The sequence below is a fragment of the Oryctolagus cuniculus genome, chromosome 3, assembly GCF_051225735.1.
Source record: "Oryctolagus cuniculus isolate XC-2025 breed Fujian yellow rabbit chromosome 3, ASM5122573v1, whole genome shotgun sequence".
Lineage (NCBI taxonomy): Eukaryota > Metazoa > Chordata > Mammalia > Lagomorpha > Leporidae > Oryctolagus > Oryctolagus cuniculus.
The window spans coordinates 9,110,574-9,137,719 of record NC_142869.1 but is presented as its reverse complement, the minus strand read 5'-3'; the positions used below and the strand labels follow the sequence as shown (position 1 = coordinate 9,137,719).

The window sequence follows — 27,146 nt, the reverse complement described above, 5'->3', positions numbered from 1 at the left end:
CTCCAAGCTTCAGATTGGCCCAGATCTGGCTGTTGCAGCCATTTGGGGAGTGAATCAGCAGATCAAAGATGTCTGTCTCTATCCCTCCCCGCTTTCTCTGTGTTACTCTGCCTTTCAAATAAATGTCTTTTATTAAAAAAAGAATGATTAGAGATGTTTATGCTGAATTTGTGGCTCTAATTTTTCAAGCATAACAGCATTTTAATAGGAACATTGCACAAGAAACCCTCAGAGGTCCCCATCAGCTGCAAATGCTGCTTTACTAAATGAAGTCAACTAAAGAGAGAGGAGTGAGGGCTGCAGAACTTGTTTGCTGATACCCACAGAGCTAAATCCAGACCCTCAGAATGGCACCAGCCCCTGGAAGCCAGAACGGAAGAACCATGGCATTAGAGCCCTTAAGCAGGGAACATTCTAAAGCATTTAGCGCTGGACTGATGTTAAACAAGCAAGAAGTCCAGGATCCTCACTACTGATGTCGTAAGTTGTAGCTGACAGCAGGACAGGATCAAGTTGTGCCGAATGACACCTTAGGGCTCTCTCAATCGGTCCTTCCAGGATAACTGATGCTTTCGCGGGCTCTAGAAATGGGCCATGCATTTTGTACAAATGGAGGCACACCTTCTTTTAGATACTTCAGATGTTTACCAATCTGTCGATGGTACCTGGGATGTAGGATGACTATTTAACACCCTAGCCAGGATTCTTTAGGAGAGGTGGAGAGGTGTTGGGTCCAGTGTCATGGTGCAGTGGGTTAAGCCACTGCCTGTGACTCCAGCATCCCATATGGGCGCTGGTTCAAGTCCCAGCTGCTCCACTTCCAATCCACCTCCCTGTGAATGTGCCTGGGAAAAGCAGTGGCAGATAACCCAAGTGCTTGGCCCTTGCCACCCACATGGGATTCTCAGATGGAGTTCCAGGCTCCTGGCTTTGGCCTGGCCCAGCCCCAGCCACTGTGGCCATTGAGGGAGTGAACCAGCAGATGGAAGATCTCTCCCTCCCTCCCTCCCCCTCTGTCTCTCTAACTCTGGATTTTCAAATAAATAAAATAATTATTTAAAAAAAAACAAACATAATAAAAGAGTTGCTATCAATAGTTACCAGGGAGACAAATTCAGAAAGCATGGTCTCCCGCGTAACTGTGGGTGGAGCATTAACCCACTCTGGCCTCATGAAGCACTTTCACTTGCATTTTTATTCATTTATTAAATATTTTCTAGGAGCTAATTTTATGTCAAGCTCTGAGCAAGGCACTGGGGAGAACAGAAATGAAGGCTGCCTCATTCCCAACTCCGCAGAGCTCCTTCAGAATGCAGAGGGAGCTGTGGGGGGCGTTCACCAGCCACGTGACAAGGGCAAACAGGGCAGACCAGACAACTGCTCTGAGACCAACATCTGCAGAAAAGACGGTAGCCAGCCCCAAGGTGATCAGCCAGAAACAAATTACCTGGCGGAGCCCTCTGCTGTGGCCAGGGAGTGCAGTGGAGGATGGCCCAGGTGCTTGGGCCCTGCACCCCATGGGAGACCAGGAAAAGCACCTGGCTCCTGGCTCCTGCCATCGGATCAGCGCGGTGCGCCGGCCGCAGCACGCCGGCCGCGGCGGCCATTGGAGGGTGAACCAACGGCAAAGGAAGACCTTTCTCTCTGTCTCTCTCTCTCTCACTGTCCACTCTGCCTGTCAAAAAAAAAAAAAAAAAAAAATTACCTGGCGGAACCTGTTCTTTCAGCCACTTTGCCACGAGAACGAGAGGTGGACCAATTCCTTGAAAATGGGGGTTCTAACACCTTCTGAAGCTGCCTGGAACTGTACATTCAGCATTTAAGCAGCTCTCTCTCTCTCACTCTCTCGCTCTCTCGCTCTCTCGCTCTCGCTCTCGCTCTCTCTCTCTCTCCTCTCCCACACCCCACTTTGTTCATTTCCATGCCTTCTACAAAAGCTGCGGTGGGGAAATACAACCAGGGGTTATGTGCACAGCAATCCTTCCCTGAGTGTGGATTATCTTCTCCTGCTAATTTTAAGACGTGATTACAAGAGGCTTGATGACTAAACAAGTCCCAACAAGCACAGACTAGTAAATTGCTTGGATTGCCAAGAAAATCTGCAATAAAAAAAAGCCCAAAAATATATGATTTGGAAAAGCATTGTAAACACAGATGGCTTACAATGGGAAATAAATAATGCTACGTCAGTTTAATTCAGAACCCCAAGGACCAAAACTAAGTCAAATAACCATAAATTTTTAGTCGTGTTTTGCTGATGAAGCCCAAGTCCCTTATGCTGATCTCTGCAACTGTGCTGTTGACATAACTTCTGGGGGGAGACTTGAGCCACCTCTCTCTGAGCTACTAACAGGGCAGACTAAGCATCTGACAGATGCTTCTTATGCAACATTACACACGGGTGTTCTGAAGGAAGGAAAAACAAAGATGATGAGTGCAATCAATCCATGAGTATGGATTGGCAAACCCCTCCAGCACCAGTGGACTGACTGCACACCCTGTGCCTGGCATCGGCCAGGCACTCGGGGTCTACAACAAAACAGAAGTTCCCTGCCCTTATGGAACTACACTCAGTAGGCCAGGGACAGCAGATGGACAATGAATCAAAATTTACTACTAAGCAACACTAGCAACAAGAAGAATGACAGAGCAGGCTGAGAGGTGGTCGGGGGCCCCAGGGCGGCCTCTCTGTGGGGGTGGTGTTGGAAGCTGGAGGTGAATATAAGAGGAGCAGGGGTCTGGTTAGAAGAATAAATCAGTCGGTGGAAACAGCAGAGCAAAATGTATTTCATCTGCGATTTGAAAATTCTTCCGCAGAACTCAACTTCCCTACTTGTATTCATTACACGAATATTAAAACATCCATTCACATCATTGTAATGCAAATATAAACCAAGAAACACTTAGAGAATGCAACCTGGGAATATGTATCAACAGCCACTACAATTATCATAACTGTTCAATTCAGCAGTTCTGTTCCCGAGGATATACAGTAAATGGACAGCAGGTAAGATCCCACTGCGATGCCAGCATTCGCTGTCGGAGTGCTGGTTCCAGCCCTGGATACTCTACTTCTGACCCAGCTAATGCACAAGGGAGAATGATGAGTGACAGTCCAAGTACCTGGGCCACTGCCACCCATGTGGGAAGCCCAAATGGAGTTCCTGACTCCTGGCTTCAGCCTGCTCCAGACCTGGCTGCTGCAGGCATTTGGGGACTGAAGCAGCAGATGGAAGTCTGTCTCTCTCTCTCTCTCTCTCTCTCTCTCCTTTACTTGTCTCTCAGTCACTCTACCTTTCAAATAAATAAATCTTTTTAAAAAAATACATGGAAAAGATATATTCAGAAATTCACACAAGGATTTTATACAAAGATATCTGTGTATAGCCATATCAAAGATACCTATAATTGATAGGAGGAAGAAACTGGAATTAACCTCAACGTCTAACAACAAAAGAAATGTTGGATGAATTACAATATGCCTGTATGATGAAATCAGCCAATTATTAAATAGCAAGATTTTGTTCAATATTCATGCAGAGATGCTCATGAGAATTTTAAGAAAAAGGGCAGAGTAGGGGCCGGCACTGTGGATAGCGGGTAAAGCCACCACCTGCAGTGCCAGCATCCCACATGGGCGTGAGTTCGAGTTCTGGCTGCCCCACTTCCAATCCAGCTCTCTGCTATGGCCTAGGAAAGCAGTAGAAGATGGCCCAAGTCCTTGGGCTGCTGCACCTGCATGGGAGACCTGGAAGAAATTTCTGGTTCCTGGCTTCAGATCGGCACAGCTCTGGCCGTTGCAGCCATCTGGGGAATGAACCAGTGGATGGAAGACCTCTCTCTCTCCCTCTGCCTCTCCTTCTCTCTCTGTGTAACTCTGACTTTCAAATAAATAAAATAAAAATCTTTAAAAAAGGAAAAAAGAAAAAGAGCAGAGTATAAAACTGAACTATAAATGACTCCAACTTGACATCTATTCCATTCCTACATGTACACAAACAATATTCTTGGAGGAATATGCTAAAAGGTAATTATTGCCAAATTGGGGGATTACAAATGACTTATTTTCTTATTACTTCTCCAAAAGTTCCAACTGTTCCCAAAAGGACATGATTTATAGTTAGAAGGAGGAAACTTATAGAGGTATATAATTTTATATCATCAGCCTTCTTGTATTTAAAAGTGAGGGATTCGCAGTTAGAAATGCATTCTGTCCTTAGGGAACTATCTCCATGTACTGGGGAAGCACCGAGTGCTCCCCTTCTTCCTAGCATTTGTATTTTTCTCTTCTGCTTATTGATCTGGTCGCTTTCCCATCCAGTCAGATGTAAGAGCACATCATGACCCCACTGGCCTCTTCCTGAGGGTCTGGAACAGTATGGGCATAGAGCAGGTGTTCAGTGAAAGTAACCTGCATAATGTAAGCTAGAGGCTACAATTAGTTCTGCTACTCAGAATCCTCTATCCCCTGCACCAATGAAGAGGACTGTCTCGTCTGAGTCGAAGCACACATTATTCCTAGAGTGACATTTAAGTTGTTCCTCATTCTGATTGCATGTTTAGGGCTTTCTCTTGGTAGGGCTTGGAGTACCTGAAATACCTGTAAGCTTTCTGGGCTACTTGTTAAGTGCAGAAGTGAACCTGTCCCAAGTCACAGTAGTCATTCCACTTCTCCATATCTTTTTTCATTACTTGGCCTCAGCAGTGTCAAATGACTTAAATGCTTTAGAATATCTAGTTTTCTAAAGAATTCTTTTTGATAATTAAAAATGAATCTTAATGAAGAATGGGATGGGAGAGGAAGTAGGAGGTGGGATGGTTTGGAGTTGGTGGGAGGGTGGGGATGGGGGGAAGAACCACTATATTCCAAAAGCTGTACCTATGAAATTTATATTTATTAAATAAGAGCTTTCTTAAAAAAAAAGAATTCTTTTTTATAGACTTTAGCCTGCTACTCAGAAATTCTAGCGTGCATGTAATAGTCATTACAATAATAATAAAAAAGGCACACTATAGAAGATAAACAGGTAAACATCTCTACATGGGTCCTCTCTTCGCCATGTTGTGAGGAGGTTTTTAGGCGCTGATGCGTGCCTGTGTTCAGTGCCCTGCAGTGCATGCTCTGCTCTGCTAGAACTGCCTGCAGGTGCTTACAAGCCCTACCAATCAGGCAAACCAAATCCGAGCCTTCTCATTGCCGTATTGTGGGGAGACTTGTTGATGTTGATTCGTGCCTTTCTTCGGTGACCTGCAGCTCATACTCTGGTCGAGCTGCCTGCTGGTGCTTATCGCCTAATTAGGCAGACCGAATCCAAGCTCTCTCATTGCTGTGTTGTGGGGAGGCCTTATTTTTCTCTATTTCTCTATCTCCGGGCATTCCTATCTCTCCTATTTTACTTCTATCTACCAGCATTCCTATTTTTCTCATTTTACTTCTAAACTTCTGTTTCTCTTATCCCCGCGGCTTCCTGGCGCCTGCCCTGAGGCTGCTTCTCGGCGCCTCGCCCCGCGGCGGCTTCCCAGCTCTGCGCGGCTTCCCGGCTTCACGCGCGCTCCACGGTCTCTGCGCCCTTCGCGCCCGCACCACGGCCTCTGCGCTAGCCCCGCATTCCCTATCTACTTGCGCCTCGTGCGCTCTCCCCGTTCGTGCCCCGCGTGCTCTCTCTGCGCGCGGCCGCTTCCACGAGTCACACAGCCTAGCTCACGTTTCCGCCACCGGTTGGTTTAATTTTCAGTCTAAGTTCCCCGGGCTAACCTGACGAAATGAAACCTATAGCTTACGTCTCCGCTCCCGGTTTGGCTTCCCGTCTTTTGCTCCCCGGGCTAATCTGAGGGATTCCAACCTGGCTTACGTCTCCACCTCTGGTTTCAGCTTTTCGCCTTTTGTTCCCCGGGCTGACTTGAAGAATTCCAACCTGGCTTACGTCTCCGCCTCAGTCTGCCCCCGCAGCTTCATTTTCCCTAACATTTTTCTCTACCCGGTATGTTTCCCTAAGTTTTCTTCCAACAATATTCCCCTCTCATTTCTCCTGGCTTCTCCCCACAGTCCGTATCCAAGTCTAAGTTTCTTCTAGCTTTCACTTTCGCTTTCAACCTTAGAGATTTCTCCCAGCTTCCCCCCGTAGTCCGTATCCGAGTCTATGCCTAGGCTTTCGATAGCTTCTTCCGGCACCTTTTCCATCCGGCTTTTCCCTAGGCTCTTTGCTAGTCTCTCTCTCTGGTATTTTCCCGCTTCTTCCTGTTTCTTCCCTCCTAGGTTTCCTATCCGAGTCACGGCACCATTATGTCGCTCCCCCTCTTCGTGGAGGAATGACACAGGACCCTGCGCTGTTCTTTCATCTGCTCGGCCCTCCCCGGGTTTGCTGCTGGTTCTTCCCGGGTTGGCTACCGTCCCTTCCACCTCCGTGGAAGGGCAGTTCCCCCTGCCACTTTCCCCACTTCCGCAGGGGAGCGGCACACCCCGGCCGGCTCTCTTGGGGGCTGCACAGGTGTTCCTTCAGATAGATGTTCCTCGTGTATGTTGTCTCTCTCCTCCTTTATAGTCCTCTTCCACCAATCCCAACTCTGCTACCCACACGCCAAGTACGCTGCTCTCCTCCAATCAGGAGCAGGTCCTGCTGTTTATTGGTTGAACTGGAGGCAGCTGTGTAGAAGCTGTTTCCTCCTCTCCCAGCGCCATATTGTGGGAGAGCAGATGCATAGAATAAGTCTTAATTCCAGTAACAGTCTAGTCCGAGTTGCTCCCCACACCCAACCTCTCCAGTTTTCAGTTACTGATGTCACTATTGACAAGATGCACACAACTCTTGCAAGGCAGAATCACCTAGTCCTACCACACACAAGAGCTTCCTAGAATTATACCAGGACTACGGCAGTTGACATAGTAACAAGGATGGTTCTATAGTTATAGCCTACACACGATGACAGAAAACGTCTCACACCTGGGGTCTCCATACGTCCTCTGTAGTGAATGAGAATCAATCCTGTATCCCTTTCTGCATCTCTTCTCAGGTATTCTCCCAAGGTATGACATCAAGACCATGAGCTTAACTCTCAGGTGAACCCTATGCCACACAAAAGAAAGTCAGCTGTTGCCAACTTCCCCACACATCCTGACTAGAGATTCCATCAACTGGAGATTCAACTTTTACTTGGGTTTCTACTCCCAGTGACAAATGCAAACATTCCCCACTAAACATTCTCACTGGGGCCGGCACTGTGGTGCAGCGGATTAAAGCCCTGGCCTGAAGCGCCAACATCCCATATGGGCACCGGTTCTAGTCCCGGCTGCTCCTCTTCTGATCCAGCTCTCTGCTATGGCCTTGGAAAGCAGTAGAAGATGCCCAAGTCCTTGGGCCCCTGCACCCGCGTGAGAGACCTGGAAGAACATCTGGCTCCTGGATTCAGATCGGCGCAGCTCCGGCCGTTGCGGCCATTTGGGGAGTGAACCAGCAGATGGAAGACCTCTCTCTCTCTCTGTCTCTACCTTTCTCTGTAACTCTTTCAAATAAATAAAATAAATCTTTAAAATCTATTCTCACTTATATTAGTGTGAATGAGTTTTCAGAGCCCAAGTTTTTCTTTAAAAAAATATTTATTTATTTATTTATTTGGAAGTCAGAGTTACACAGAGGGGCAGAGAGAGATTCTCCATCCACTGGTTCACTCCACAAATGGCCACAGTGACCAGGGCTGGACCCGGTTAAAGACAGGAGCCTGGATCTTGATCTGGGTCTCCCACATGGGTGTCAGCGGCCAAGCACTTTGGTAATCTCCTGCTACTTTCCAGGCACATTAGCAGGGAGCTGGATTGGAAAAAAGCAGCTGGAACTTGAATGGGCACTGACATGGGATGCCAGCATCGCAGGAAATGCCTTAACCCACTGAGCCACAATTCCAGCCCCTGAGCCCAGCTTTTGAGAGCAGGTTATAAAGGTGGCAGGGGAAATATCCTGTAGTCTTTTTATTTGAGAGGTACAGAGTGCTCCCATCAACCAGTTTACTCCCCTCAATACTTGCAACATCCAGGACTGAGCCAGGCCAAATCCAGAAGCCAGAAACTCAGGGGAGGCAGGGAGCCAAACACTAGAGCCATCACTGCTGCTTCCCAGAGTGTGCACCAGCAGGAACAGGGAACCAGGAGCAGAGCCGAGGCTCAAACCCAGGCACTCTTTAATATGGAGTATGGGCTTCCTAAGTGGCATCTTATTTTTTTAACTTTTATTTAGTAAATATAAATTTCCAAAGTACAGCTTATGGATTACAATGGCTTTTCCCCCCATAACTTCCCTCTCACCTGCACCCCTCCCATCTCCCGTTCCCTCTCCCCTTCCATTCACATCAAGATTCATTTTCAATTACCTTTATATACAGAAGATCAATTTAGTATATATTAAGTAAAGATTTCAACAGTTTGCACCCACACAGAACATAAAGTCTAAAATACTGTTTCAGTACTAGTTACAGCATTAATTCACATTGAACAACACATTAAGAACAGAGATCCTACATGAGGAGTAAGTGCACAGTGACTCCTGTTGTTGACTTAACAAGTTGACACTCTTGTTTATGGCATCAGAAATCTCCCTAGGCTCTAGTCATGAGTTTCCAAGGCTATGGAAGCCTTTTGAGTTCACTGACTCTGATCTTATTTAGACAAGGTCATAGTCAAAATGGAAGTTCTCTCCTCTCTTCAGAGAAAGGTACCTCCTTCTTTGATGGCCAGTTCTTTCCACTGGGATCTCACTCACAGAGATCTTTCATTTAGGCCAATTTTTTTTCCAGAGTGTCTTGGCTTTCCATGCCTAAAATGCTCTCATGGGCTCTTCGGCCAGATCTGCGTGCCTTAAGGGCTGATTCTGAGGCCAGAGTGCTGTTTAGGACATCTGCCATTCTATGAGTCTGCTATGTATCCCGCTTCCCATGTTGGATCATTCTCTCCCTTTTTGATTCTATCGGTTAGTATTAGCAGACACTAGTCTTGTTTATGTGATCCCTTTGACTCTTAGACCTATCAGTATGATCAATAGTGAACAGAAATTGATCACTTGGACTAGTGAGATGGCCTTGGTACATGCCACCTTGATGGGATTGAATTGGAATCCCCTGGCACATTTCTAACTCTACCATTTGGGGCAAGTCAGATTGAGCATGTCCCAAATTGTACATCTCCTCCCTCTCTTATTCCCCCTAAGTGGGATCTTAACCAATAGGTCAAATGCACATCCCTGGTACTCTACATGTTAATCTAGACAACCATCGCCTAGGAAAGGCAAAGGGTTTTACAAATGGGAATGAATTTGCTTTATTGGGCAATCTTCTCCAGGGTGAGTCCAGAGACACAGCCTTCATTGCACACACTCTCTCCAGACAATGCCTCCTGGGAGAACCAAATCCTCTCCTCTGGAAACATGGCCATGCTGAAGCTAAATCCCAGCCCTTCCATGGGAAGCCAAGACACTGTGGCCAAAAAATGACCTACATGAAGGATGTCTATGAGAGAGACCCAGTGGAAATAAGGGGCCATCAAAGGAGGAGGCACTTTTCTCTGAAGGGAGGACAGAACTTCCACTTTGTTTACGGCCTTGTCTAAATACTGAAGAAGTTTGTGGGTTCAAAAGGCTTCCACAGCCTTGGCAGCTCATGGCAAGAGCCTCGGGTGATCACTGATGTCATACATAAGAGTGTTAATTGTTAAATCAACAACGGGAGTCACTGTGCACCTACTCCCCATGCAGGACCTCTGTCCTCAGTGAGTTGTATTATGAGAATTAACTGTTAAACTTGTTCTCAGTTTTTTATATTTTGTGCATGTATATGTGCAAATTGTTTAAATCTTTACTTAGAATAGAGTTGGTCTTCTGTGTATAAAGTTAATTGAAAATTAATCTTAATGGAGACTGGGAATGGGAGAGGGAGGAAGAGGTGGAGTGGGAGTGCGGGTCAGAGGGCGTGTATGGTGGGAAGAATCACTATATTCCTTGAGTTATAATTATGAAATTTATACTCATTAAATAAAAGGTTTCTTTGGAAAAAAAATCCCAGCCCTTCACTCCTGCGACCAAACCTTCAGGAAGGACCACCACCCCCACTGGCCCCATCCATGGTTTTCTTTCAGGCTCCCGGGTCTCTTCATCACCTGAGCCCCGCCCCTACAGGGTTGTTCTACCTGCTCACCCAAAATTACCTAACTTTTGCCTCAAAACTTCTAAGTTGGTCTTGGCTCACCTGATAGTATCTGGTCTCTTAATCCTTCCTGCTGCAGATTCCATCAGCATGGACAACTATGAAAAGCTCTCTGCAGCGGAAGACGACCCAAGTCCTTGGGCCCCTGCACCTGCATGGGAGACCCAGAAGAAGCTCCTGCCTCCTGGCTTCAGATCAGCTCAGCTCTGGCCATTGTGTTCATCTGGGGAGTGAAACAGTGGAATGGAAGACGTCTCTCTCTCTCTCTAACTCTATCTTTCAAATAAATAAAATAATTCTTTAAAAAAAAAAGCTTTCTGCAGAGTTTATGAAATCTGGGGTCAGCTCACATGTAAGGCACACACATCGGTTTTGTTCGCCTCTCCCTTTATCTGCCTTAACTGGGATGAGCACCAAGATTTCCCTTAGGAAGGCTTTCTGGAACTGTCAGTCAAGATATGCCTGAAGCTGGCCTGTGACACAGCCGAGCCATTCAGTCTCTCTCTAAGGCAAGTCGTAAGTCAGCAGACAGAAAGACAAAGGCGGGCTTGTCCCAAGGACAGCTCAGGAAAGGGCCATTCACTGGTTCCTGCTTCCCAGAGCCACACTGGTCCCTTCTTCTAGTGGCCGATCAGTCACTCAGCTTTGTCTTCATTTCTGCAAGCTGCCCTGTGGCCTCCAACAAATTCCTGTTTGGCTTAAATGAATGAGGGTCCATTTCTGTTGCCTGCAACTGAGGACTCCCACTGGCATAAACATCTTTACAGAGGACAGGATGGGTGGGGAGTGAAGTCTTATCTGTGTTTGTCCATGGCTCTCAGAGGACAGCTGAGTGTCTTCTCCCAAGCTCTGGCCATGAGCAACCCTAGAATCACACTCCTTTTCTGTTCTCTGCAGGATGCCACAACATCGAGACGTGGGTTTCAAGGAAGCAGAACTGCAGAATGACTCAGAAGCTACAATGGAGAAGGACCCACCCAGGTCTCAGTCTGTTCTGCAGCTGAGAGTCCTGCCCTCATCTTCTGGATGGGGTCTGTTTGGGGGAACTCAGTGTGGGGCTGATGAGGATCCAGCATATTGGAACAGGTCATAGATGGAGGGTTCCTATTCCCAGTGAACTAGCAAAATATTAGCCAATGAGAGCCCAAGAACCTTTGATAGGTGACATCTTAAAATAAGTCCCTGAGTTTCAAAAGGGATCACAAGGAAGCTGCTCACAGAGGCCAGACAAGGGGCAACGTGCAAGTTAGTACAATCTGCTGAAACAACCCAAGTGTGCAAATGCCAACCACCAGAAAGAAGTCTTTTAAGATTCAGCACTACAGCCACAAAGCAGAAAAGAGGGCAATTAAATCAAGCACCCTGGCAATAGAGAGAAAGTCGTCAGAGAGCATAATGGATCTGTCTCAATTAGAAAAGGAAAATGGCAGGCATTTGACATCCTAGCTATTACTGGTCATTACTGTAGAATTTCCAAAAAGGAAAAGTGTACTAAAAGGAGATTTACTTAATGATAGAATCAAAGAGCTGGAAAAAATATCAAAAGGAAACTGGAGTCCCACCCCCATCATCAAGAACAGTTTGAGGGGCCAGCACTGTGGCGTAGTGGGCTGGGCTTCTGCCTGCAGCACTGGCATCCCATATGGGTGCCGGCTCATGTCCCGGCTGCTCCTCTTCCAATCCAGCCCCATGCCATGGCCTGGGAAAGCAGCAGAGGATGGCCCCAGTGCTTGGGACCCTGCACAGAAGTAGGAGACCTGGAAGAAGCTCCTGGCTCTTAGCTTCAGACCAGCCAAGCTCCAGCCGTTGTGGCCATTTGGGGAGTGAATCAGCAGATGGAAGACCTTTCTGTCTCACCCTCTCTGTGTCTGTAACTCTGCCTCTCAAATAAATAAATAAATATTGAGTTTTTAAAAAGAGAACAGCTTGAGATGAAATCAGTGAAAAAGACCTCAGGAAAAGTTAGCGCAGCATGAGGTCTTGAATCAGAAGCTGGGTTCAGATTTAAGTTCTGCCCTGTCCAGGGAGGTCCCTGGCTCCAAGCACTCATTCTCCAGGTGTTCACCTGCAAAGTGAGCAAGTCCAACACCCGGCAGATTTACTCTGCAGAACAGACAAGATAGCATTGCAACAACAAACACCCGATGAGTTCTCAATATGATGCAGCAAGCAGATGCGTGGTCCTCAGGAAGTTCACGGGAATGGGCATCGTGAGAAAACTATGCATGGGTTCAAAGACAAAAACCTGTAGCACCAGAGAAATGGAAACCAACATTCAGCAGGAGTAACTAGACTCATATCAGATGAAACAGACTTTCAGTCAAAAACTATAAAAAGAGACCAGGAAGGGTATTATATATTGATAGAAGGATCAATTCAGCAAGAAGATACAACAATCATAAATACATACACAACCAACACAAGACCACCGAGTGTATACAACAGATACTATCAGACCTAGAGGGAGAGAGAGACTCCAGTACAACAACAGTCGAGGACTTCAACACTCCACTGTCACCAGTGGACAGACCATCTGGACAGAATATCAACAGAGACACACTGGAGTTGGACCACACTACTGAGCACACGGACCTAACAGACATTCACAGAACATTTTGCCTGACAGCTAGAGAAATCAGTCTTCTCATCAGCACACGGGACATTCTCTAAGGTGGACCATATATTGGGCAACAAATAAAGTCTCGGTAAATTTTAAAAGGCTGAATTCATACCACGTGTGTTCTCAGATAACAGACATAAAACTAGACATCAACAACAAGAAGAACAGAAAAATTACAAATACATGGAAATCAGGGGCCAGCGCTGTGGCCCAGTGGGTTAACACCCTGGCCTGAAGCACTAGCATCCCATATGGGTGCTGGTTCGAGTCCCGGCTGCTCCTCTTCCAATCCATCACTCTGCTATGGCCTGGGAAAACAGTAGAAGATGGCCCAAGTCCTTGGGCCCCTGCACCCGCGTGGGAGACCCGAAAGAAACTCCTGGCTTCAGATCTGTGCAGCTCCACCTGTTGCAGCCATCTGGGGAGTGAACCAGTGGATAGAAGACCTCTCTCTCCCTCTCTGCTTCTCCTCTCTCTGTGTAACTCTGACTTTCAAATAAATAAATAAATCTTTAAAAAAAAATACATGGAAATTAAACAACATGCTACAGGATGATCAATTGGTCACTGAGGACTTTAAAAATTAAATAAAAAATGTTCTTGAAATAAATGAAAATACATCATTTCAAAACCTGTGAGATACAGCAAAAGCAGTATCAAAAAAGAAGTTTATAGCATTAAGTGTTTACATTAAAAATAGAAAGACCTAAAATAAATGATCCAATCATGCATATCAAGAACTTAGAAAAATAAGAACAAACCAAAAATTAGCAGGAGGTGAGAAATAATAAGGATTACATCGGAAACAAATGAAATTGAAACTTAAAAAAGACACAGTCGGGAGCTGGCCCTGTGGTGCGATACCTAAGCGTCTGCCTGCTGCGACTGGATCCCATGTAGCCACTGGTTCAAGTCCCGGCTTCTCCTTTTCCGATCCAGCCTTCTGCTATGGCCTGGGAAAGCAGTAGAAGGTGGCCCAAGCCTTGGGCCCCTGCACCAACATGGGAAACCCAGGAGAAGCTCCTGGCTTCAGATCGGCCCAGCTCCAGCCATTGTGACCATCTGGGGAGTGAACCAGGAGATGGAAGACCTTTCTCTCTGTCTCTCCCTCTCTCTGTCTGTAACTCTGCCTCTCAAATAAATAAATTTAAAAAAATTTTTTTTAAAAAAAGTCTCCCTTCAAGGGAAAGTCCAGAACCTGATGGCTTTACTACTGAGTTCTTCAAAACATTTAAAGAGCAGTAATTCCAGGGACTGGCACTGTGGCATAGCAGGTAAAGCTACACCAGCAATGCCAGCATCCTGTATGGACACCAGTTCAAGTCCCAGCTGCTCCACTTCGAATCTCTCTCTCTGCTACGGCCTAGGAAAGCAGTGGAAGATGGCCTGAGTCTTCCTTCATCCACATAGGAGATCCAGAAGAAACTCCTGGCTCCTGGCTTCAGATCAGCACAGCTCTGGCTATTGCAGCCACCTGGGGAGTGAACCAGAGGATGGAGGACTTCTGTCTCTCTCTCTCTCTCTCTCTCTCTCTGCCTCTACCTCTCTGTAACTCTGTCTTTCAAATAAATAAATAAATCTTTAAAAAAGAGCAATAACTCAAAAACTTTTTAAGCTATTTCAAAATATTGAACAAGATGAAACTCTCTCAAAGTCTTTTTATGAGGCCAGCATCACTCCAACACCAAAAAAACAGACACAACAAGAAAATAGAACTATAGACCTATATCCTCAATGAAAACATAGAGAAGAAATTCTCAGCAAAATACTCGCAAACTGAATTCAAAACCACCTCATAAATCTCATACATCACCATTAAGAAGGATTTATCCCAGAGATGCAAGGGTGATTCAACATCCACAAATCAATAATCGTCATATCAACAGAACAAAGAACAAAAACCATGTGGTCATTTCAATAGGTGCAGAGAAAGGACTTGATAAGATTCAACAATATTTCATAATTAAAAAAACTCTCCACAAATTAGGTATAGAAGGAACATAACTCAAAATTATACAGGCTATTTATAACATTCCAAAAGTCAGTAGCAAACTGAATGTGGAAAGCTGAAAGCATTTTCCCTCAGATCTGAAAAAGACAAGGATGTCTACTCTCACCACTCTTAGTCAATATAGTATTCAAAGTATTAGCAAGAGCAATCAGGAAGGACAAAGAAATAAAGGGCTTCAAAATTGGAAAGGAGGAAGTCAAAATATCCATGTGTGCAGACGCTGTGATGTTGTACACGGAAAAACCGACACACTCCACCAAAAAGCTATGAGCACGGAAAAACCAATTCATTAAAGTCGCAGGTTACAAAATCAACAAAAACAACAGCTTCTCTATACACTAATGATGAATTCACCAAAGGAAAATCAAGAAAGAAATCCCATTCATAAAATCCACCCAAAAAATCAAATATTTGGGAATAAATTTAACAAAGAAGTGAAAGATCTTTACAATGAAAATTATAAAACATTGATGAAAGGACACATCAGGGACATATAAAAAACTGGAAAGATATTCCTTGCTCATGGTTTGGAAGAATTAATATTAAAATGTCGGGGCCGGCACCATGGCTCACTTGGTTAATCCTCTGCCTGCGGTGCTGGCATCCCATATGGGCACCAGGTTCTAGTCCTGGTTGTTCCTCTTCTACTCTGGCTCTCTGCTGTGGCCTGGGAAGGCAGTAGAGGATGGCCCAGGTGCTTGGGCTCCTGCACCCTCATGGGAGACCAGGAGGAAGCACCTGGCTCCTGGCTTCGGATCAGCGTAGCTCTGGCCGTAGCAGCCATTTGGGGGGTGAACCAATGGAAGGAAGACCTTTCTCTCTGTCTCTCTCTCACTGTCTAACTCTATCTGTCAAATAAAAAAAATAATCATTAAAATGTCTATACCACTTAAAACAACCTACAGACTCAATGCCATCTCTATCAAAACACCAATGGCATTCTTTACAGAATTAGAAAAAAGATCCTAAAATGCATGCGGAATCACAAGACCCAATAGCCAAAGCAATGTTGAGCAGAAGAAATCAAGCTGCAGGCATTATAATGCCTGACTTCAAAGCATACTACAGACTTATAGAAATTAAAATAGCATAGTATTGGCATAAAAACCAGCACATAGACCAATGGAACAGGACAGAAAGCACAGAAATGAATCCACCTACATACAGCCAACTGATTTTTGACAAAACTGCCCAGACCATACATTGGAGAAAGGATAATCTCTTCAGTAAATGCATTAAACTGGATGTGTTTATGTGGAAGAATCAAATTAGATCCATACCTCTCACCTTATCCAAAAACCAGCTCAAAATGGACCCTAGATCTAAATTCTAAGACCTGAGACTGTGAAGTTGCTAGAAGAAAATGCAGGGGAAACACTTCAAGACATTGGTGTAGTTGATGATTTCCTGGATAAGGTGCCCAAGCCCAGGAAACAAAAGCAAACCTAGTCAAATGGGATTCTATCAAACTCAGAAACTTCTGCCTATGAAAGGAAACAATAAACAGAGTGAAGAGCCAATTGACAGAATGTGAAAAAAATGTTCAAGCTACCTATCCAACAAAGGATCAAAGTCTAGAATATGTCAGCAACTCAAAAACCTCAACAACAATGAAACAACCAATCCAGTTTAAGAATGGGAAAAAGACCTGAACAGACAGTTCTCAAAAGAAGAAATACCAATGACCAACAAATACATGAAAAACATCACTAGCCATCAGGGACATGCAAATCAAAACCACAATGAGATACCACCACACTCATGGCAGAATGGCTATTATCCAAAAGACAAAGACTAACAAATGCTGGTTAGGATGTCAACAAAGGGGAACGCTTGTACACTGTCAGTGGGAATGTAAATTAGTCCCGGCACCGTGGCTCACTAGACTAATCCTCCACCTTGCAGCGCCGGCACACCAGGTTCTAGTCCAGGTCGGGGCACCGGATTCTGTCCCGGTTGCTCCTCTTCCAGGCCAGCTCTCTGCTGGTCAGGGAGTGCAGTGGAGGATGGCCCAAGTGCTTGGGCCCTGCACCCCATGGGAGACCAGGATAAGTACCTGGCTCCTGCCATCGGATCAGCGCGGTGCGCCGGCCACAGCGCACTGGCCACGGCGGCCATTGGAGGGTGAACCAACGGCAAAAGGAAGACCTTTCTCTCTGTCTCTCTCTCTCACTGTCCACTCTGCCTGTCAAAAAAAAAAAAAAGGAATGTAAATTAGTGCAGCCACTGTGGAAAAGAGTGTGGAGATTACTTTAAGAAAAATTGGAATAAATATTCTGTATAATCCAGCAATTCCATCACTGACCATATACTCCAAAGACATGAATACCTTGTATCAAAGAGATACCTGCACCACTACGTTTATAACAATAGCCAAAAAATGGAACTAACCAAGGTGTCCATCTCAGATGAATGGATAAAGAAAATGTGGTACATATACACAATGGAATATTATTCGGCTATAAAGAAGAATGCAGTGAGCGAAATAAGCCAGACACAAAAATACCACATGTTCTCCCTTATATGTGGAAGCTAAAAAAAATTTTTTTTTTTGACAGGCAGAGTGGACAGTGAGAGAGACAGAGAGAAAGGTCTTCTTTAGCCGTTGGTTCACCCTCCAATGGCCGCCGCAGCTGGCGCGCTGCAGCCGGCACACCACGCTGATCCGATGGCAGGAGCCAGGTACTTCTCCTGGTCTCCCATGGAGTGCAGGGCCCAAGGACTTGGGCCATCCTCCACTGCACTCCCAGGACACAGCAGAGAGCTGGTCTGGAAGAGGGGCAACCGGGACAGAATCCGGCGCCCCGACCGGGACTAGAACCCGGTGTGCCGGTGCCGCAAGGCCTAAATTTTTTTTAAAAAAGCAAAAACAAAAGAAGAAATGCCTGTGTGTATAAGTATTACTTCAGGGGCTAACGCTGTGGGTACAGCGGCCGCCTGTAGTGCCAACATCCCATATAGGTACTGGTTCAAGTCCCGGCTGCTCCACTTCTGATCCAGCTCTCTGCTATGGCCTGGAAAAGCAGGAGGGGATGGCCCAAGGACTTGGACCCCTGCACTAGTATGGAAGACCTGGAAGAAGTTCCAGGCTCCTGATCAGATCAGCACAGCTCCAGCCATTGCAGCCAATTGAGTGAACCAGCAAATAGAACTCTCTCTCTTTCTCTCTCTCTCTCTCTCTCTGCCTCTCCTTCTCTCCCTGCGTAACTCTGACTTTCAAATAAATGAATAAATCTTTAGAAAAAAAGTATTACTTTTATTTTTTTGTAAATATAGTTTTTATCAAACTTTGTTTATACCCTTGTCAAACAAATTGCTGATAATGATATACTACTCTAGTTTCAACTATCTGTGATTATTTCTAAATTTACTGTATATGAGTGAAATTGACATATTTTCATTTGATTATTGTTTATAGCCTTTGCCTATATTCCTGCTGAACCATGGTCTTTTACCTTTTACTTGTTGAATTCCTTACTTAGTAGAGCATTATGCCTTTGTCTATTTCGTGAACTAAAACATACTATCTCAAAAAATAAGGGAAAGAAAGAAAAAAGAGGAGGGAGAAAGGGAGAGAGAGGAAGGAAAGAATCATTATATTCTTAGAATTGTATCTATGAATTACATTAAACGTGTTTATTCTCTTTACACTAACATCACAACAAAAACATTAAAATGCTGAATGTCAAGCACCCCAATTAGAATTGCTGATCATATGCAGAAATACTATTTTAATATATTTAAATACTCCTTATTCTTACCATTAAAAATTTGCAGTAAAACAAACATCTTTTAATGCCATTTTCCCATGGACTTTTTAAAGTTCCCTTGTCCCTCAGGGCATCACAGACAGGAAATGAACCGCGCACCCCACACACAGCCATAGGCAGCACACAAACGGTCCAACCCCTGTCAACATGTTAAAGACGGGTGGAAGAAAGATGCAATGACTGTTACAAAACACCGTCAGCTGCGCTGGCAGAGCTGCCACACCAGCAGGCGACCTGAGCGCTGTCCTGGTGACACAAGTAGTATCAGGTGGGAAGCAGCAGAGTGAGAGACAGAGAGGGCAAAAAATAATCTATTCTTCCACCTCGCCCCGTCTTGGGTGTTTTAGGTGTGAAAATGCAGTAAACAACATTGAGCTTTCTGCAGGCCTAAAAATAGGCCCTCACCTGCTGCTGCCTGCTCGCTGGTTCCAAAGGCTATTGTTTATCAGCAGATGGAAGAGAGGCTGTGAAAAGCTGTTCACATTGTGCAGAGGGGAGCGGAGAGCAGGGCAGGCATGAGCAGTAAGCTACTGCGTGGGGTCGGAGACGGTCAGCTCAGGTGCTGGCACAGATCTTCGAGCCACTCCCACCCCCGAGAATTGTGAAGGTTCTAAGGACTGGCCTACTTTGTGTCTCTGCGCGCACAGCAGTAAGCATTCCCACTAGGCCAGGGCTCCATCGGCTTCTGTCGTCCTGCCCTTCACCCCCGGATCACTCAAGCTGTCTCTTCGTGCAGAACGTGGCACCCTAGATGCACCCTGTTCCTGGGTTAGAGAGTTGGAGACAAAATCCTCTACCACTCTCAGCTCTGTGAGGCGGCGGCCCTGCGGTGGATGGCTGCCACCCACACCTGCTGGAGACGCGCGGTCCAGGCTGAGACAGAACCCAGGACATGGCAACTGCTCCCTGGGCTTCCAGGGTCAGCCACAGATGCAAATTCCGGCTTTTGCTTGGGTGGACTGGAGAGCCAGTCGCCCTAAGCCAGACAGCAGCTCTGTGCTTCTCCTGAGGCCACCTGCCACAAAAATACAAAGCAAACAAAGTCTCTACTTTACTGTTATTTTTATCCACGGAGGGGACATGATCTTCGGTGCTCTGCAGTTTTCTAATCACGAAATAAATATGAGAGGGTCTTCAAGAAGTTCATGGAAAATGCAAATTGTGGAAGAACTATGCATGGGTTTCAAAAATTAATGGCACTAAAATGAACTCGTCTTTTTAAATGTACTTATTGTTATTTATTTGGGATGTGTAATGACAGAGAGACAGAGAGAAATCTTCCACCTGCTGGTTCACTCCCCAGATGCTCACAGCAGCTGGGACCGGGGCAGGCTGACGTCAGGAACCGGAACTCAGGCTGAGTCTGCTTCGTGGTGGCAGATACCCAACAGCAGGGTCATCAGCTGCTGTTCCCGGACGGCGCATCAGCAGGAAGCTGGAACGTGAAGCAGAGCCCAGATTCTAACCCAGCCACTTCAGTACAGGACGTGGGCATCCCAAATAGTGCCCTAATTGTTGCTCCAATCGCACACACCTAACATAAGCTTCTATTTTAATTCCATCTTCCATGAACGTGTTGAAGCCCACTCGCACAGACTAAGCACAGCCCCTGGCGGTACTCACACATCTGGGGCTAAGCTGCAGATCCCTGCTCACTTCCCGGGCGCTGCAAATGGATGAGAAAAACACTGAGGCTTATTTTATCTTAACTTAGCTAGCAAACCCTCCAGCACCAGCAGGAGACAACAGCAAGACCAGGTCCTACTAAGTTTCCCCAACTCCATCTCCCAACAATGAGACTTCTTGTCCTGTTCATGCGCTGGCTTAGCACCCATGGTCTCACACATGATCTGATTATTCTATAAGGAAATTCACAACATGGAAAAAAAAATATGAGTGGTAGTACCAATAGCTGAAATTCCTTGATGTACAATTAGGCACGCTGCAAAATGCCAAAGACAAATGCTACAGTCACGAGGAAGCTGAAAAGTTGTCTTAAATCCTTATTTAGGGGGCTGGTGTTGTGGTATAACAGGTTAAGCTTCCACCTGCAGTGCCAGCATCCCATATGGGTGCTGGTTCAAGTCCCGGCTGCTCCACTTCCAATCCAGCTCTCTGCTATGGCCTGCAAAAGTAGTGGAAGATGGCCCAAGTGCTTGGGTCCCTGCACCCATACGCGAGACCCAGAAGAAGCTCCTGGCTTCAGCCTGCTCCAGCCCCAGCTGTTGTGGCCATGTAGGGAGTGAACCAACAAATGGATGATATTTCTCTCTGTAACTCCACTTTTCAAACAAATAAATATTTTTAAAAAGAAGGGGGAAAATCCTTAATAAGAATAAGGTTCAAGGAAAGGCTGAGGGAAAGATTTGGTCTTATTTCAACATGTGTTGAATTGTATATTATTAATATACAATTAATATTAATATGTAGGTATTAATATTAATAATATTAATCATGTAGGTATTGATAATGCCTGAGGAGGGGCTAGCACTGTGACTTAGCAGGTTAAGCCGCTGCCTGCAATGCTGGCATCCCATATGGACACCTGTTCCAGTCTTCGCTGGTCCACTTCTGATCCAGCTCCCTGCTAATGTGCTTGGGAAAGCAGCAGAAGATGACCCAAGTCCTTAGGCCCCACCAGGCACGTGGGAGACGCAGCTGAAGCTCCTGGCTTCTGCCAGGTGCAGCCTCTGCTATTTTGGTTATTTGGGGAGTGAATTAGTAGATGAAAGATTTCTCTCTCTCTCTAACTATGCATTTTGAATAAATAAATTAATCTTTTAAAATAAAATGTCTAAGGAGAAAATTAGCAATTATGAAAATCCCACACCACATGATACATTTTTTTTCTGGTTTGTTAACTATGGTTGTAGCAGCCAAACCCTCTCCTGCGAAAGTCATGAATTCTAACTACCCTGCCTTGAGAACACTGGGCTTATGCATTAGCCACGGCTCAGATCTGGGGTTGGAATATAAGGTCCAATCCCTACAACAAGACCAGGAAGTGCTAAGACACAGAAACAACCTTCCACACTTCTCAGATTTCTGCAGTCGAATAAAAATGTCCTCACAAGGCATCTGAAATTCAGCATTGTTGAGGTCACACTACCAAACATCAGCATGCTACCTGTCACGAGTGAGAAGTTTAATTTTGGCTCAACTAGGAGCTCTGATTTGATAGTCTCAGCACCAAGAGAAAAAAATCTACATAAAGAAATGCCACAGGCATTACTTACAGCATCTGGCAACGTTGAAAACATCTTTAAGATATCAGAATCTGAAAGAATAGATAATTTGCTGATCTAGTTTATAAAATATTGCCAGGAAAATTGCCCCTAATGCTGTGACACTCACTGAAATGTGTAGGAGACCCATTATCACCACACCCTCAACACTACACACTATCTTTACTCAAACATAAAAGGCCAGGTATGTTTAAGAACAAGAATCAAAGGCATAGAATCAAATATTTAAATAAACAACAAAAATAAATTATTAGTAAAAAAAAATAGAAGGCAAAAGGAATAAAGTATAAGGAGGGGCTGATAAAATAAGAAATAAAATGTTGGGGGTTGGCATTTGGCCTAAATGTTAAGGTCCCACTTTGGACGCCTACATCCCACATCCAAGTGTCTGGGTTTAAGTCCTGGCTCCACTCCCTATTCCAGCTTCATGCTAATATGCATCGTGGGAACCAGTGGTGATGGCTCAAGTAAATGTGTCCATGCTACTCATGTGGGAGACCTAAACTGAGTTCCCAGCCCCTGGCTTTGGCCTGGCCTGGCCCTGACTGTTGTAGTCACTTAGGGAATGAACTAGCAGACAGAGCTTTGATCTATCTGTCTTGTGAATAAAATAAATTTTTAACAATTTGTATAAAAAGAAGTCAAATGTTAAAAGCAATAACTAGGGGGCCAACGTTGTGGCGTAGCAGGTTAAGCCCCCACCTGCAATGCTGTCATCCCAAATTGGTGCTGGTTGGAATTCTGGCTGCTCCATTTCCGATCCAGCTCCCTGAAGATGTGCCTGGGAAAGCATCAGAAGATGGTCCAAGTACTTGGGCCCCTGCATCCAGATAGGAGACCAGGAACAAGCTCTTGGCTCCTGGCTTTGGCCTAATCCAGCCCTCGCCATTTGAGAAGTCAACCAGTGGATGGAAGATTTCTCTTTCTGTCCTCTTCTCTTCTCTTCCCTTCTCTTCTCCTCTCTCTCTCTCTCCCTGTCTGTCTGTCTGTCTGTCTCTCTCTCTCTCCCCCCCTCTCCCTCTCTCTGCAACTCTGCCTTTCAAATAAATAAAAATAAATCTTCATATAAATACACAATAACGGGGACCGGAAGGGCATTTTTTAAAAAGTCCAAGGGGGTCGGGGGTGAGAGATGTTCATTTAAACACCATCATCTCCAGTAAAAGAGAAGAGAGTTCACAGGTTGTTCACAAGCCCAAGACTCATGAGTACAGAGACAAACAAGAGACCATCGGAGGGTCTGAATAAATAAAACAAGGGAGACATTATTCACAGCAAACATATCATTTGACATACTAGTTCCTTCAAAGCTGTTGTTTAATTTGGGGTCCATAAAAGGAACTAGGAAATGTGCTGGAACAGGTCGAATGGGGACCCGTCCAAAATGCCAAGCCACATCCTACCCTCCAGAGCCCATCTATGAATTGTAACTAACGTAAGGACCAGACAGGAAGCTGTCCCTGCCTGGGTAGGCACTAAATCCAGCGACAAAGGGGAAGGGAGAGGCAGGGAGAGAGAGGAGGCAAGGAAGGGGGGAGTGGGAACAGACACAGAGACACAGCAAACGATGCCCCTTGTGCAGATGAGGGCAGGGCTGCAACCCAGGCTGCTACGATCCAAGGAACACCAGGAACCTCCTGAAACTGGAGAAACTAAACCCGGCTCTTCCTCTGGGTGCCTGGAGGGAGGCTGGCCCTGCCCCCACCTTGATTGCCCTCCTGTGGCCCCCAGAGCTGTAGAAGAATTCCTTGCACGGTTAAAGCCACAGACTGTGATACTTCACAACCAAAGTCCTGGGAAATGGGTACAGGCACCTTGGCCAGGGAAGCAGTAATTGTGAAAAGCCATTCTTGGCCTGTGGTCACTACAGAGCACCTGCGGTCCCCGGAAAATGGGTATTCTTGCAGCTATGAGCAGAAGCTTTTGAATTCAATAGACCTGGCCTGATTCCAATTCCGAAAAGTATGAGATATGTGATCTAGAACCTTCCTCTAACCTCTCTGGGTTTCAGTGTCATCTCTAAAAATGTGGGCATTAGAACAGCCCCTGCCTCATGGCATTGCTAGGGGTCGATGAGACCACCCTGGAAGGAGCACAGCACAGGGAGATAACATGGAAACAGTCCCCAAAGCCAGCGGCAGGGTGAGTGTCAGGGACCCAAGAAAGAGTAAGCTCTGGTGATAGATAACGAAGCCAACATCTATCTCTTTCAATGAGTTTTTCTCAGTACACTTCTTGTCAGTAATTAAAATAATCCCAAGGCCTTGATACCCGCATCTCGTTTTTTAATACTTAAAATTATCAGCTTCATTCCCACTGTCACACCTAAGCAGTTACTCATTAATTCTCGCAGGAGGAGTTTAATTCCAGCAAATGTGTTCTTGAGATATTCTGATGTCCTGCGGCTATGAAACTGTAATACAATTCATTTACTCTCTGAAAAACACGAAGGCACCGATTTTCCTTTTCTTTTTCCCAGTTTCACTGAGGCATTCTTTAAAAATAATAACTGTGTGTATTGAAAGTATACACCAGGATGATGCATGTGTGTGCTGGGTGTGGCTGCATTCCTGTTGAGGGCACTTAAGATCTACGCTCTGGGCTGGGTGTTCGGCAGAGCAGCCAAGACTTGGGGCATCTGCAACTCACAATAAGTGCCTGGACTTGAGTCCCGACTTGTGCTCAATTTCAGCTCCCTGCTAATGTACATCCTGGAGCCAGCAGGTGAACGTTCAGATAGTTGGATACCTGCCACCCGTGTGAGACCTGGATTGAGTTCCTGTCTCCTGGATTCAGCCCAGCCCAGTCCCTGCTGTTTGGGTATCTGGGAAGTGAACCAGCAAATGGAAAATCAATACCTATCTCCCTGTGACTTTCAAATTAATTTTTTGTTTAATATCTACTCTTAGCAAATTTCAAAGAAGCAATTTGACCTCCAGAGCTTAATTATCCTTTAACTCAAAATGTAAACCCTTTGACCACCAGCTCTAATTTCTCCCATCCCTCAGCCCTGGGTAACGGGCTAAATCTTTTTTTTTTTTTTTTTTTTTGACAGGCAGAGTGGACAGTGAGAGAGGGAGAGAGACAGAGAGAAAGGTCTTCCTTTGCCGTTGGTTCACCCTCCAATGGCCGCCGCGGCCGGCGCACTGCGGCCAGCACACCGCGCTGATCCAATGGCAGGAGCCAGGTACTTATCCTGGTCTCCCATGGGGTGCAGGGCTCAAGCACTTGGGCCATCCTCCACTGCACTCCCTGGCCACAGCAGAGAGCTGGCCTGGAAGAGGGGCAACCGGGACAGAATCCGGCGCCCCGACCGGGACTAGAACCCGTGTGCCGGCACCGCAAGGCAGAGGATTAGCCTAGTGAGCCGCGGCGCCAGCCAACGTGGTAAATTCTATTCTCTGCATCTGTAAGGGTAACTCTTAGATTCTACCTGTAAGTGAAAACACCCTTGTCCCTCTAATTCTGGCTCATTTCATTGGGTAACATCCTCTGGGCTCATACACATTGTCACACATGGTAGGACTGTCATTTGGTTCATGGCTGAGTAATATTCTGTTGTATATGGGCACCACGTTTCCTTTACCCATACACCCACTGATGAAGATTTATGCTGGCTCCATGTCTTGGCTATTGTGAATACGCTACAACTGTGAAGATAATGATAAGCAGTCTCAGGTCGCTCAGAAAATACTTAAAGGCCATGATTTTTCAGCTGTAATGTGATCTTGCATAAGAGTCACTATTTACTAAAAATGTTTTATCAGCTGAGCAACGGTCATCGTTCATTCAAATGTGTGGTCAGTACCTACAAGAAAATGGATTGTGAGGTCTAGAAAACACTTGAGGTGTGTAAGATCTACACACCTCGTGATATACATAAGATCCACACACCCCGTGATATGCATAAGATCGAGACACCTCATATAGCTGGTTTCTGGGTCTAGACGGTCAGAGAAGATTCTTCATCTCTGACAGCTTAAATGCCTGCCTGGTACAGAAATGTGGCCACACCCTGGCCAACCAGGAGCTCTCCTAAATGTGGAGTGGGACAGGACTTCACTCAGGAATGCAAGAGTACAGTCAGGCAAGCCCACATCTCACAGGAATTTTGCAGGATTGATAACTAGTTCTTCCTTATAAACCTTATTTTATTTTTTAAAGATTTATTTATTTATTTGAAAGTCAGAGTTACACACAGACGGAAGGAGAGGCAGAGAGAGAAAGAGAGAGAGAGAGAGAGAGAGAGAGATATTCTTCCACTCCACTGGTTCACTCCCCAATTAGCTGCAACAGCCGAAGCTGCACCAATCCGAAGCCAGGGGCCAGGAGCTTCTTCTGGGTCTCCCACACGAATGCAGGGGCCCAAAAACTCAGGCCATCCTCTACTGCTTTCCCAGGCCATAGCAGAGAGCTGGATTGGAAGTGGAGCAGCCAGGTCTCGAACTGGCACCCATATAGGATGCTGGCATTACAGGCGGCAGCTTTAGCCACTACACCACAGCACCAGCCCCCTCTTATAAACCTTAGAAACATTTAAAATTTCCCTAAGCCAATGACTTGAGAGCAAGAATAGAAAAAGGGAAACAGTGAATAAATTGGAATTAAGTGGGATAGTATTTACATCAATCACAAGTAGCTAGCCAGGCAGTCTAAGGTCACATTCTGGACAGACTTCTATCTATGGTTGGAGACATAAGGTCACATTACCATAACCATCTGGTAAACCTAGCTTGCACAACCACAAGCAAAATGACTATAGATAGGAAGTGTTGGACATTATTCAAAGGCTTCCCCTATTCCTATTCTCTCATCTGACTTTATGAACTTAACATATACAATTATGACTCTGGGGTCTTCTAAAGCACTTTTTATTTTGTTGAAAACATCAGAGAAGCTAGTACTTCCAACTGACCTTGTTGGTCCTACTTACCCTGTTTAACGGAGATGCAGATGACACAGGTGTTATTGAACTTGCCCTCCCATTCCAGGACCCTCCAAGTTCATGGTTACAAAGCAGCATCTGTAAACAGCTCTGGGAGACTTCTCTGGGGCAACATCCTGTCCAAATCTTGCAGTGGTGTTTCCCACAAGTCACACCAAATTAAAAATGAAGACTTGCCCCATTCACTGGACATGAATTCATTCATTCATTAAGACTTTATAAAACACTCATAATCTGCTTATCAATTGGGGGCATTTGAGGAGGGGCTTGTTCTTATTTTCCAACTGCCCATCAGAAAGACCTTGGATAAATGGATGTACTTTACAATCAATTCAAGGAATCAGTGTGTGCCAGACACCAAGGATTTAAT

General features: G+C 45.5%; 1 protein-coding gene across 1 annotated transcript in view; it reads right to left on the bottom strand.

Moving 5' to 3' along the window:
• The window catches only part of DNER (delta/notch like EGF repeat containing), a 423,033-nt gene that overhangs the window by 333,192 nt on the left and 62,695 nt on the right, over positions 1-27,146 (bottom strand). The window lies entirely within an intron of this gene.